This window comes from Sturnus vulgaris, chromosome 4 (assembly GCF_052056855.1).
Source record: "Sturnus vulgaris isolate bStuVul1 chromosome 4, bStuVul1.hap1, whole genome shotgun sequence".
Lineage (NCBI taxonomy): Eukaryota > Metazoa > Chordata > Aves > Passeriformes > Sturnidae > Sturnus > Sturnus vulgaris.
The window spans coordinates 8,642,404-8,655,448 of NC_142246.1; the positions used below are offsets into that span (position 1 = coordinate 8,642,404).

The following is a 13,045-nucleotide window of genomic DNA, read 5'->3' on the forward strand; positions in this document are numbered from 1 at the left end:
ACACATCAAAGCACAGAGCTACAGCATTTTGCCTCTCCTGGGCATGTGTGTGAGTGTGCACTGTGAGGAACACACGGACTCATGAAATCTTTCAGGTTGTTAAAGAACTCTGAGACCAGTGAGTCCAATCACTAACCCAGCACTGCCAACCCCACACTAGACCATGTGGCAAGCTACTAAACCATCACGAAGCACCACAGCTACACGTTTACTGAACCCTTCCAGAGATGGTGACTCAAGCAGTGACCTCACTGCACGTGTAACCTCCATTTTCAGCCTGCCTTGTGTGGGCTATGGGGACGGTGGTGCCTGTGTGGTTCTGAGGGATGGCTGCACAGAGACAGTATGACAAAACAGCCCTACACTCAAGGGCTGTGTTATGCCGGAACGGCGGGCGCGCTGCGGCCCCTTACGTGGAGCTTTTCCTTAAGCATCACCTCACGCCTCATCCCCGAGCGCTGCGGCCCCTTTAAGGCGTCACGTGGCTCTTGGGCGGTGCTGTAGTCCCTTGACCGGGGTGGCAACGCGAGCCGGCGCGGCTAACGGCAGAGAGGGAGACTACAACTCCCAGCAGCCACCGCGGCCACGGATGAGCTCATCCGCCGCGCCCAGGCGGGCGTCGCGATGCACGCTGGGAGCTGTAGTCCCATGTCAGTACCAGTAGTAAGGTTATTTTGCGGAGCGGAACTACGTCTCCCAGCGTGCCGTGCGCGGCGGGTTCCCGTCAGCGCCAAGGGGGAGCCCCCCAACGTAAAGGGGGATCACTTTCCCCTTGTGTCCGCCATATTGGACGGTAACTCTGCCCAGCGGCGCCGGGGCCGAGCGAGTCCCCGTGGCCGTGACAGCCCCGCTTCGCCTGCGCCGCCCGGGGAGCCTCGGCCCTGCCCAGCCCCGCCCGGTCTCGCCACCCCCGGGCGCTTGGCGCGACCTCGCGCCCCTTCCCCCCGCCTCCTCCTCCTTCTCCCCGGCGCTCCCTCCTCCCGTGCCCGGGTGTCAGCACCATGAGTCCGGCCGACGCCAAGCGCGGAGCGAAGCGCCGGAAGAACAAGCGGGGCGGCGGCCTCGGCAGCACCGGCGGGCCGGGACCCAGCGGTGGCACCGGCGGGCTGGGCAAGGCCGGGGGTGCGGCGGCAGCGGCCCCCGCCCCGCCGGGCGCGGTGGGCGCCCTGCTGACAGCTCCGGGCGGCGGCAGCGGAGCCCCGGGCGGCGCCGGGGCCGCGGCGGGACACGGCGAGGTGAGAGGGGCCGGGGCGGGCGCGGTGACATCGCACACCCGCGCTGGCAGCCGGGGGCTGCACCGCGACATCCCCCCCTGTTCCCGGGCCGCTCGGGCCCCGGCGGGGGTCTCGGGGCTGGGCCCCGGGGCTGCGGGGAGGGGGCGGCGGGGCTGGGCAGCGTCCTCAGCTCCCCACCCTTTGTGGGGGAAGGGCTGCGCCGGCTGCGCGGGGCCGTGTCGTCCTGGGGTTTGTCCTGAAATCAGCTTCAGCGTCCCCATCCGCGGGGTCTCACCTTAATGGAGGAACTGTAAGAAATAGGCGGGCAGGCCTTGAGAGAGCAAAAAGCCACCTCCATTACGCCCTTTTTGCAATAGCCAACTTGGTTATTAAGCATAGGAGGTTCATTGTAGCTTGGACTGTGGTTGGCACTCTGGTGCCTTGGAATAATTCAGATCTGTTACGTTATTTCACATTACGGTGAAATTTATCTCAAATTGGTGAACCAAAACCACTGCAGAGCAGATTGTGTAGTTTAACTGTTTTTTTTTTTCTAAGAAAAATACTCAAGAATTAAGCCCTTAAAAAGGTGTCCTGTTGGTTCAAGTAGCAAAAGAGCAAATAAGTTCATGTTCCTTTCTCTTGTGAAGGTTACCTCAAGTTTTTGTTATCAACACAGAGCTTGTGTTCAGGTATCATATTTACAGCAGCATTTCCTGCTGACAGCATCTTCAGACTTCCATGTGCATGTCATGCCACCTGCTCCGTTTCCTCTTGCTCTCATAAACTTGTTGAGCACGTGAAGGGGAAATTAAAGAATTGGCTTTTGTGATGTAGCATGTCTGAAATACCATGATATAACAAATGGGTTTATTTTCTTCTCCATCTAGTTTTGTGCCCATCTGTTTTGCTGGGTCAACAGTCAATCTGGTGATTGTAGGTTGACTTTTTTCCCCCTCTCTATAAAACTTGGGTTCATACACTTTCATACTTGGCTACCGTACTTTAGATTAACTGTTTCTGTATGTCTGTCCTAATGTGATACTTAACTTCACACATAATTTCCTTTTGGGATAGTAGCTTATATGTGACTTAGATATCCAGAAGAATGATGTACCTAATGGCAAAGAGATGTGCAAGTTTTTATTTGCAACTTTGCAAGTCATCACTCAACACTATTCTAACTAAACCTGCAGCAGTAAGATGCATCTTGTTTTGTTTTACATCTTAGATCACAAGCCTTTACAGGCACAGGTTCTTAGCTGCTGCTAAACATCATCCTGCCAAGGGAAATAAAACCAGCAGAGAAGTGATGCTTAGAATGGGACATTGATGTGGCTCCACTACCCCCAATATTTTGATGTTTGTGTCTTGTGGTTATGTGTAGTCTAGAACTTTGGTTCTCATCAGACTGTATGAGACCTTTCTGAAATTTATCTTAAAAGCCAAAATCATTGCTAGTGTACCTACTTCGTGTTCCTTATTTCTTTCAGACTAGGTAGTTCCTAATAAAATTTCTCAGTCTCTCTGAAAGTATGTCGTGTCTTGAAAGTTAAATACTGTGTTTCAACACTAAATTTTTTGGGAGAATACATCTGTCTATTACACTTGCTTACATATTATTCATACCTTTGTAAGTGTACACAACATGTGACAATGTATTTGTAACTTTGTCTTAATTGGTCTTTTTTTGCCTCTACTCTTAGATGTGTATGTGATTTGTCAAATGTTTCTATTTCCATTTGTAGTGTGATGCAGGTGGTTCTGAAGACTGATGGGCAAGTGGGGAATTAAGTTAAACAAACAGATCAGTTTGTTAAACTAGAATAAACCTGCAGCAAAGGCCTTGATCAATCAAACAGTAAACATATTGGAATGAGGTTTTGAGGATTGGTGGATTCCTGTGCTCATTTTTTTGGAAGGTTTTTGCTTATACTCCATAATGTCCCTTTAAAGCTGTTGTTGTTTCCTCCACAGTGGTTTCAGTGACCTCTTTCTTGTCACTCTCAATAACTTCCCAATGGTCGTGACATGGAAATTGCCAGTACTTAAAAATTCACTGATAATCTTGTTGCAAAGGTGAAATCTTAAAGTGTCATTGCATGACTTGCTGATGTGACAATAGGATCACCTTAATGGTATATAAAAATTTGATAGTTTAGGGTACATGGTAAATCCAAGACTTTGTTTTTTGAAAGACTAGCAGATGTTCTTCCTGGATGAAGTTGAGAAGGAAAAACTGTATTTTACGTTACATATCCCTTTTAAATTAGGTACAATGTTTGTTGGCTAGATGGAGAGTAAGACGTGGTAACCAGACGTGATTTAGTTTCATCTTAGCCAGAATAATGTGAAGTTCTCTTTGGTGGGTAAGAGAAATCATCAGCTAGTTCTCTGCTGAACAAACTTAAATGTTTAATCTTTGAAAAGATGTAAAATATGACCACCGCCCCCCCATTAATTTAGTGTTTGCTGCACAGCATAGTGTGTTCTACTTGTTCTCGTGCTCTCATGTAGTTTCCAACTTTTGTCACCTGGTTTTAGGGCGCCATTCTGGATGGGGTGGGCATGTCCTTCTACTAATGTTTTTTTCTTATTTTTCTTCCAAAATTTGCCTAAAAGACAGAATGAAACAGGATGTTAAGGGAATGATCCTGTGTGCGGTCCACATTCTTGTGTGTGTGTGTGTGTGTGAATTATTGTTCAGAATAACATATACTTTGAACCTGCTTTATAAAACAGATTGGCTGTGGTTTAAAAATGAATGTATTTATGGTCCAGACTAAAAGCTCATGTGCCAGTATTGAAATTCTAGCTATCTCTGTTAGAGCTAACAAATAAATTTGAACTGTGGTTTTCATACCTCTTATCTGGAGGTTTTTTTAAGACTGTCAGCTAAATTCTGCCTTAGAATACATGCTAGGTCTTGTTCTGGGATGCAAGTGGGCAGCTCCTAAGGGGATCTTCTGGAAGGTATGTTATTCCATGCACATGCTTTATAGTATCAGAATTCGTCCTCTGTCAGGTGTTTTGGAGTGCTAGTGAAATTATGGGTGCTTTGGCAGTGTATCAGTGCAAGGGCGTCTCAGTCTTGAAAAACCTGTATCTGTGTCAACTTTAACTGGAAACCAAGTCACCTAGTTGTCCAGTGCTGTTGCAGGACTTCTCTGGGATTTTTTTCTTTTTTTTTTATATGTGTATTTATGGAAATAGAATCGGTCTTGCTTTCTGTTCTATTTGGTTTTAATTCAGTAATGCATTGCATCAGGCTTTCTTAATTTGGTCCTATAAATTTTTGACGGACAGTTGGATTATTGATGTGAGAAGCATTTGATTATCTCTAGCAACCACTGCATAATTCATACATATAGTATAGCAAAATTGGCTATTCGTTAGTATGTTCAGGTATTTTGGAGTGGAGAGTGGTATGTCAGTAGCTGATCAACTACAGAAATACTTTTTATTACAGGCCTGACCAATCTTGTGTGATTAAAGGGAATAATTTAGTAGCCATTTTACGATTCTCTCACTTGCATTTTTCAAAGTATTGTATGTCAAGTGTAGTAATGTATTGAATCTTCTTATATTTGAGACCTGTTTTAGAATTTCATAAAATACTTCAGCAGAGTATTTTTTTATTATGGGATACTGCTTTTTAAATAGAGATTCTATACATAGCAGAGTCTACTTTGCCAGTTTCTTCAGCAGCTTTGTAGCTCATTGCATTTTAGTGATATCTGTGTTTGATTTGTGATTTCAGATTTTCCCTGTTCTCTCTTCCCCTTCCATGATTCAAACATTCAAAAGAGGAGCTTTGTCAGGAGCTCAGAAGTTCAGCAAATAGCTAGCTTTTGTACTTTTATGTAGGGCCTTCTCCTCTCCAAAAGCAAACTTATTTTTGCCAATTTTTGTCAAGGCTCAGGTAAACTAGATAAACTCCAATTAATAAAACAGTATTATAACCTCTGCTCCTCAGGCTGAGGCAGTCGGTACTTAATAAACTCTTAACACTGACTTGAACAAAAACAAGCCTTTGTGACAGGTAGTAAATTTGTTCCTCTGATTAAAGGAGGTAGTTCACTTTTTAAAATTTTGTTTTGTTTTTTGTTTTGTTTTTTTTTGTAATAGTCATGCAGTGCCTGCCCTGAAGAGCTTATGCTCTGCTTTTTATAACAAAAGGAGACACAATGGGATAAAACTATTAGGATTTGCTTTAGATGGTATGGTTGAGTTAACTTGCTAATTTAGAGGCAGAATCTAAACAGAACATTTCAAACTTTACAACGAGCTTAGTGGTTGCATAACATTCACATTATTAGCTCTTTCATAGCTTCTTCCCATGCTCAGTTAAAGCATTTTTCAGCTAATAGACCTGAGACCAGGGGCACAGTACCAGTGACTGGGTCAGATCTTGTAATGCTGCTCCTGGGAAGTGTGTGCCTGTGTGTGTACTCATGACCTTGACGTATATTCAGTCCCTGAGCATTCCATTTCTCCTCCACCTCCTGCACCTGCAAAATCATGGGCAGCTGATAATGAGGATAATCGGTTGTGAATTATTAAATGAAACATACCATAAGTGTGTCCAAAAAGATCGCACCTGGTTCAGTGGTGTCTAATCCGTGTAAGCTAAGGATCCTCCTTTGGCTTTGTTAGGAGACATTCAGTTCCGGGTGTAAAGGCAGAGGATTTTTTTTTCCCCCTTGCTGTATTGGTTGCAAAGTGTGAAAGATTGAGAGAGAAAATCTTTACTCTAAAAAACATAGTGACTCCCTTCCCCTCCTTCCTTTTGTTTCTTGACTGTGGAAGCAAAACCTTGTTGATTTAATTTGGAATGAGATTAGTTTGAAAAGTTAGTTCTGAAATTGGTGTATATTGATAAGAATATACAAGGTTCTTGTCCAGTTCTTTTCCTGCGAGTTTTTGACCCCAAACAGTACCTGAAGCTTTATTTAAATATTTAATATTACATTAGTTTCCTGGTTATGGCATTTATCCTGTTGTAGGGATATCTCATCCGGGGGAAGTCTTTGGATCCTTTCTCCTTTACAGTAAGGGATCCATCCAGTCAGCCTCTCCTCTGGCAAGGGGAGCTGAGTAGATGCTTGGTGCCTATGGGACTAATGTTCAGACCCTGATATGTGTGTTTAGCAAGGGTGGTCCTCAGCAAATACAGACCTACTGAGGTGATTGGGAGAAATAACTGGGAAATAAACTTGCTTTGCTTAGAATGTATGGGACTTCATGGATGTGCTAGGCAGCGTTCCAGGTTTGTATGGATATGAGTAATCAAGGAAGGTTTCCCATTTTTTGGGCTCCTTCACTGATGGGAGAGGAGGTCATATATCCCCTTTTATTAAGGTAATGGAAACAGTTCCTACATTTTCCTTTCTTGTGCTATTTTTTTTTATTTTTAATTTTAATAGTGACCAAAGTAGCTGTGGACTGGTCTGTTTTGAAAAAGAATATTCTATATGTGGAATTTTCCTAGGATAATGAAACCTAATGAAACATTTGAGTTAAATGTCTAAAAGAATACTGCAGTTCAGTTCCTTCTTTGCTGCATATGTAGAGTTCAACAGGGAAATTGCATTTATTATGTTACCCTTAGAGGAACTGCCCCAATTAAGGCTTTTCTGAGAATGCAGTGGAATAAATATGGCTTTTTTTTGACACAACAATTACTTTATTTTGTGTAATAAAAATTCAAGGTAGCATATGACATTACTGACCTTCACCTCCGCACCTCTGAGGAAACACGCCAGAAATACTATTAAAGATATATCTGAGCAACATAACATTTACCTGAGGTAAATATTTTTTCCCTAAATACTTTCTTGTTATTTACTTGTTAAAATAGAGAATGTACAGCTGCTTTAGTGATGCAGAAGTTAGTCCGGGCACTGTTTTGCAGAGTAGATTTTGGGGGATAAATTAATGGGGCTGCCTGTGAGCCTATTCTGAGCTGTTCACCTGAAATTGTTCATATTGGACTGGTAATAGCACTGGTGAAAAACTTCCTTGGAGTGGGAACTTGAACCATGTTCTTAAATAATCAACTCCCCTTGTTTTGCAAAAGCCACAAAGGCAGTTCTCTCCATCTCAAAATTCCTAGTAATGATAGAACCTGCTCAGGCATGTGAGAGGAAGGCATTGCTGTTGTGCATCACTCTGTAGAGTGGCTCTCTCTCCACTCTTTATTAAAGGAAGCCTGGAGAGATTTTGGTGCAAGCTGAGTGCCTGAAGTTGGATAAGGTGAAAAACCTATGTAGGAGGCCATGCTTAGCCTCTACCTGCCGACTCAGTTATGGTTTCTTCCTCTTAAAAACCAAAAGATGTTGGAGCTCAAATAGGTTACAATACATGCCCCCTTGGGTCATATCTTAAATCTTAAAGAGTTACTTTGCTCATTATAAGGAAGAAACAAAATATTTACTTCATTGTACGTTTTTAGAAGAAAATCTCTCTGTGCTTCCATGAAATACTCCTCTGCATAGTCTCTCTTCAGGCATAGAGGAACAAACAGCAGTAGGTTGTAGGTGCCTCTGTATTGTTAGTTCCTGTGGAACATTACAAAGTCCTCATGCACGGTAGATCTTTACATTAGTCCTCCTTTTCACACACTAATCTGTTGATCTGGCTTGTAGTAGCTTTGACAGGTAGTTACTTGTGCAGGATGCTCAAAAACATGAGACCACAATCATCCAGGTAAATAATTAAGTTTTGACAAGGTCGCAGAAGTAATTGTGAAGTCCAGAGCTGGATCTTGAGCTGACTTCTCACTTAGGGCATCTGAACTTCGGGGCTTCTCTTATGGACTCATCTCCTACTCCTCTTAGAATGTGGCTATGGAAGGTAAATTGTTGTGGGAGGTAAATTGTGGTCCAGGAGAGGCCACAGTAGGCAGTGAACACTAATTTCTGGGAGGGTTCATGGATGGCAGTTGCTCTTAGGAAAAAGCTGCTGGCTTTTTTTTTTTTCTTTAACTGCATTGGCAGCAGTTCAGTGGTCTGTGTTGAGCTGCAGACAGATGGAGGATGTGATCAGCTGTTGGGGCAGTGTTTGCTGCTCTAAATTGCTGTTTCTTGTCTTCTCCAGGGAAAGGTGGCAGGCTGGATAGAAGTGTCTGGCTGGCAGTACGGGGGCCTTCACTGTTCAAGGTGTAAATTTTTAGATGCCCATCTTTGTTCTTCTAGATATTAATTATGCCTAAAATATCAAAAGTGATTGTTTAATCATGGCTTGCATTGCAATGTCAGCTTTGCTCACTTTGATTCCTAAGTCAGTTGTTGCTCTTTTTGGAAATAGTAGGTTCTCTACTTAAAGCAAAACCAAACTGTAGAGACCTGGGCAGCATTTAGTTTGTGTCACAAACCTGTGCATGTGCTGTAGCCATGAGCTTTCTAAAGATGGGGTATTAACATATGCATGCTCACTAGAATATAAAACTCTAGTGATTGATATCTGTTTATTAAATAATATAGGATTGATAAGTTAGTAATTAAATCCAGTAGTTGTCATTTAAAAATGTAAAGAGCTCCATGGATCCATAACTATTTGCAATTTTCTAAATTAGGAATAGAAGCACTGGCAACTGAAGTCTGCTCAAAGGATTTTACTACTTAGACTCCTGTGGACAACAGTGAATTAATCGAGATATATTTTTGTGTAGTTATATTTTTACTTCCCCCTTAAGGTTTCACCTTCTGCAGGCATAGCAGAAGTAACCTCAGAAATTAGTCCTCAGAAAGGGTAGTGGTAAGTAAGGAGTACAGTAGTAGGCATGTTTCTCTACAGCATCAGGAGCTGAAGGAAGTTTTACAGTACTGGGAATCTCAGTTACAACACTCATAAAGCTATTGAAAAGAGGGGAAATGCATATGGCATGTTGTGTTAGGACCATTTATCTCCTGAGCCAGCTTTCATCAAAAATTGGTCATATAAGATAATAAATGATCTGGATTTAGGGTAGTAATCTGCCTCTCAGGTGGGCTTAGCACAGCTGTGTGTTGGCAGGGCTGGCTGCTGCCAGAGCCAGTGCAGGATAACTCAGTGTTAGTGTTGAGCCCTGCCCACCAGCAATCATTTAGGAGTTCTAAACATGGATATTTGCCAACTAGACTGACATCTGGACAAGACCCTGAAGCAGCACTTTTTTTTATATAGAAAAACGCTGCTTTCTTGAGGACTGGTCTTTTTTGCCCTGCTTTTATTCTCCTCGTATGTCAGAAGAAACAGGTGGCAGGTACAGGCTTGGTAAATGAACAGAAGTCTGTGGGTAGTGAATGAGGCTGGGATCTTTGGAAGGACAGAATAAAACAATTTTTTTTTCCTCTTGAATGAAGTAGAAGATAAGTTAATGTGAATGAGATGAGAAAGCTGTAAAAGAGCAAGCGTTATTGATGGTACATGAAATATGCTTGACCTTTTGAAATGGGCAAGTGGGTTCAAGAAAGAAAGGCAGACTGAATGCTCTAGCTAAGCATGGCATGATGTAGACTTGTGTTCTGAATTTGACTGAGAAGTTTTGGTCATGTGCCTCAGGTTTTGAATGTCTGTCATGGTATCAGGATTGTAAAGTGAGGGAAGGAAAAGAAGGCTGTCAATTGGATCATTTTTGTGAAAGCAGTCTGTTAATTAATGCAAGCCATGACTCTAAAGTTTGTGTGTTAGGGGATATCTCATTATATGTGGTGTTGGAAACTGTATTAAATGTAATGTACACGTAGTGTTGTAAAATGCTGCAAGGCTCTACCTTGCCTCTTGTTCTGCTTTCAGCTTTATGCTGTCAAACTGCATCAATGATAGCTCCTTAGAAGCAAAAGATGTGGCTTTAGGCAGGGGTGCCAGACTTGAATATACTCTGCCACCCACTTCTCTCTTTGAGGCTCTTTTCAAAGAGAGAGAACTAGTACAAACAGCTGTATGTTGATGTTTGTGGTTGAAGTCAGTGCAGTAACTGTGAGCACTGCAAACTTTGGTTTCTTCTATATTTTGGGGCTAAATAATTAAGGTTTTAAACTAAGATTTTTTAAATTTCCTTTTTTAATGCCAAAACTTGTTTTCTGGCTTTTGGTGATTTTGGGTTTGTTAGTTTGTTTCTTCCCTGTGCTCAGAAATAGAAATTTTAGCTCTCAGAGCAGATCTTCCTAAACTAGGAGGGTGATGATACCGTTGAATTGTACACAGAATTGCTGAAGTTGGATGGGACCACTAGTGGGGTCATCTGGTCCAGCCTGCCTGCTTGAGTAGGGTCTTCCTAGAGCACATTGCACCATGGTTTCCAGACAATTCTTGAATATCTCCGGTGAGGACGAGTCCACATCTCTGGGCAGCATGTTCCAGGGCTCAGTCACCTGCATTGTGAGGAAGTTCTTTCCCATATTCAGCTGGAACTTCCTGTGCATCAGTTTTCACCTCTTGCTTCTTGTCCTATTGCCTGGCACTGCTGAGTAGAAACTGGTTCCATGTGCTTGACACCCTCATTTCAGATGCTTATAGACATTGATAAGATGTACTCTCTGTCTTCTCTTCTTCCTGAGGCTGAGCAAGTAGTTCAGATATTTCTAATATTAGGTGGTTTTTTTCCACCGAGATCAGTAGTTTAATTTAAAAATGCCTTAAGCAGAACATGTTGTCATAGGCAGACTTTTGTTAGTTTATAAATATTAAAGGAAGTTAAGGGACCTCTTCCAAGTTCTATAACCATATTAAACTCAACAGTTGACTATTTCAGATGTGTTATAAGAAATATTTCACTGAGATAGATATGACACTCTGAATTTGGATAAAACTAATGGTGATGCAAGCCCAGATACACTTTGATGGACAGGTGTGTGAATGAGAATGTGTGTGCATGTACTGAGGCTTTTTGAAACATGGTGTTTTTGAATGTGGGTTGAAGAGGTTGCTTCATAAGTGTAGGAATGAAGTAAATACTTTGGATGTGTGCATGGGAATTATTTTTGAGCAGAACACACACATACTTGGGCTAGCAGTGGACAAAGAAATGCTGGGGTAAGTACTGAAAGGTTCTTTGCCACACTGTGTCTCATCGTCAAACCAGTCATTGGCAACAGAAGAGTTCACCTTAAAAAGCAGTTCTGAGCCACAGTATGATTCTGCCAGCCTTTAGTGTTTAATTGGTGTGGAGTTAATGACCAAAAGATTTCTTAATTGCCATAATGCTTCCAGGCTGCTTATCTTCAATAAGCTGCTGCCACAACAGATGGCAAGCTAGTGGTTTAGGTGAGGTTCACTAGAAGTTTTTCACAAATTTGTTTTAATGGCCTTAACTTATCTATGTGGCTGTGGCTAATGTGTAGTTGAAACCCAGTTCTTCACTGGAATAGGCCTCAGATGAATTAAGGTTTTAGTTTGTCACCCAGCCAGAGATAGAACTCTCTTTTACTGTCAAAGAAACTTTGCAGTTTTATCTCCGTGATCATCTTTATTTTATCTTCACATCTTTTCCTGGCTACTCCCAAGATTTGTCTTCACTATACTGTCATTCTGCACTTCTTTTCAGAGAGTCTGCAGGGAGTTGTACTGGTGTCTGCTGTGATTTGAGACTGCTTGCAGCAGCGGCCTGAAGCTGACTAGGTTGGGGTTTTTTTAGCATCATACGAGTCTGAACCACAAGAATAAAAGTGGTCAAAGTTAAAGTTCCATAATTTTTAGATAGAGAAAAAAGCTTTCAAAAAAGATTCTTATGCTTTCAAAGGAAAAAAAAATGCAGTTATTTTTCTGTCTGGAAAAGAGGCTGCCATACTTATGCAGTATCCACTAGTTACACATTTGAAATCTTATGTAGGAGGATATGGAACTTTGTACTGAGAAACATTGCATAGTAACTAAGTTAAATATTAATTATTATTTAAGGCTTTCGGAAGTGCTGTCTTTGGTGACCTAGCTTACTGCTTTTCAGAATTATGTGGAAATTATGACAATCACACATTGAGTATTATTTAGACTGCTTGTTGTATTTTTTTTGTAAACTAGCTGACTGCATCTTTAAAAATTACGAGGAACATTCTTCTGTCAATATTTAAAGTAATTCTGGGCCTGTGTTTTCATTTTTATTCAGGGGAAAACTCTAGTGATTGTGTAAGGTTTAGGGGATTGTTCTGATCCATAGAAATTTGTTAAAACATTGCTAGAATTGGCCTGTGGTAATTTATTCTTTAAGTAGAACGTTCAGACAGAAGTCTGCATGTGTGCTTGCCTTTGTGGCTTTTACCTAGCGTCACAGAAATGAAGGTTTGTCTAAATGTGCAGGGAGTTTTGAAACAAACTCTGAAGTCAGCAGGTTGTACTTGATGTTACCTGTTGGTGAGTTTGGCTCATCTCTCAATCAGTAAGGTGTTATTGATGATTTGACAGCTAAGCTGCAAAAGTTGATAGTAGTCTGTGTCTCCTCTGCTAAAGTCTAGAGGACTGGTGTTAGACCTCCCTTCCACTGAAAACACTTAAAAAAACCCCACCAAACAAATCAAAGAAATTTACTCCCAACCCTGTTTATATTTGTGATAATCCTGAGGAAGTCAATATCCTTGTGAGCTTTTTCCATGACGTCTTAACTTGGTGGAATAGCCTGTAAAGAGTGCACAGTGTTACAAAGTGGAGGGTACAGAATCACATTGTCAGTTGAGTTGGAAAAGATCTCTGAGATACTGGAGTCCAGCCTTGACTGATCACCACCATGTCAACTAAACCATAGCACTAAGTGCCATGTCCAGTCATTTCTTGAACACCTTCAGGGATGGTGACTCAACCACTTCAATGGGTAGTCCATTCTAATATTTAACAACTGTTTTCTGAAAAAAACTTCC

At 42.1% G+C, this 13,045-nt stretch overlaps 1 protein-coding gene across 1 annotated transcript in view; it reads left to right on the forward strand.

The window, feature by feature from the left end:
• The first annotated feature begins 1,185 nt into the window (after positions 1 to 1,185).
• Positions 1,186 to 13,045, forward strand: part of FAM193A (family with sequence similarity 193 member A) — a 76,197-nt gene continuing 64,337 nt past the window's right edge. The window contains exon 1 of the mRNA XM_014895251.2: positions 1,186 to 1,235. The gene's annotated coding sequence lies outside the window, so the exon portion shown is untranslated. The remainder of the gene's footprint in view (positions 1,236 to 13,045) is intronic.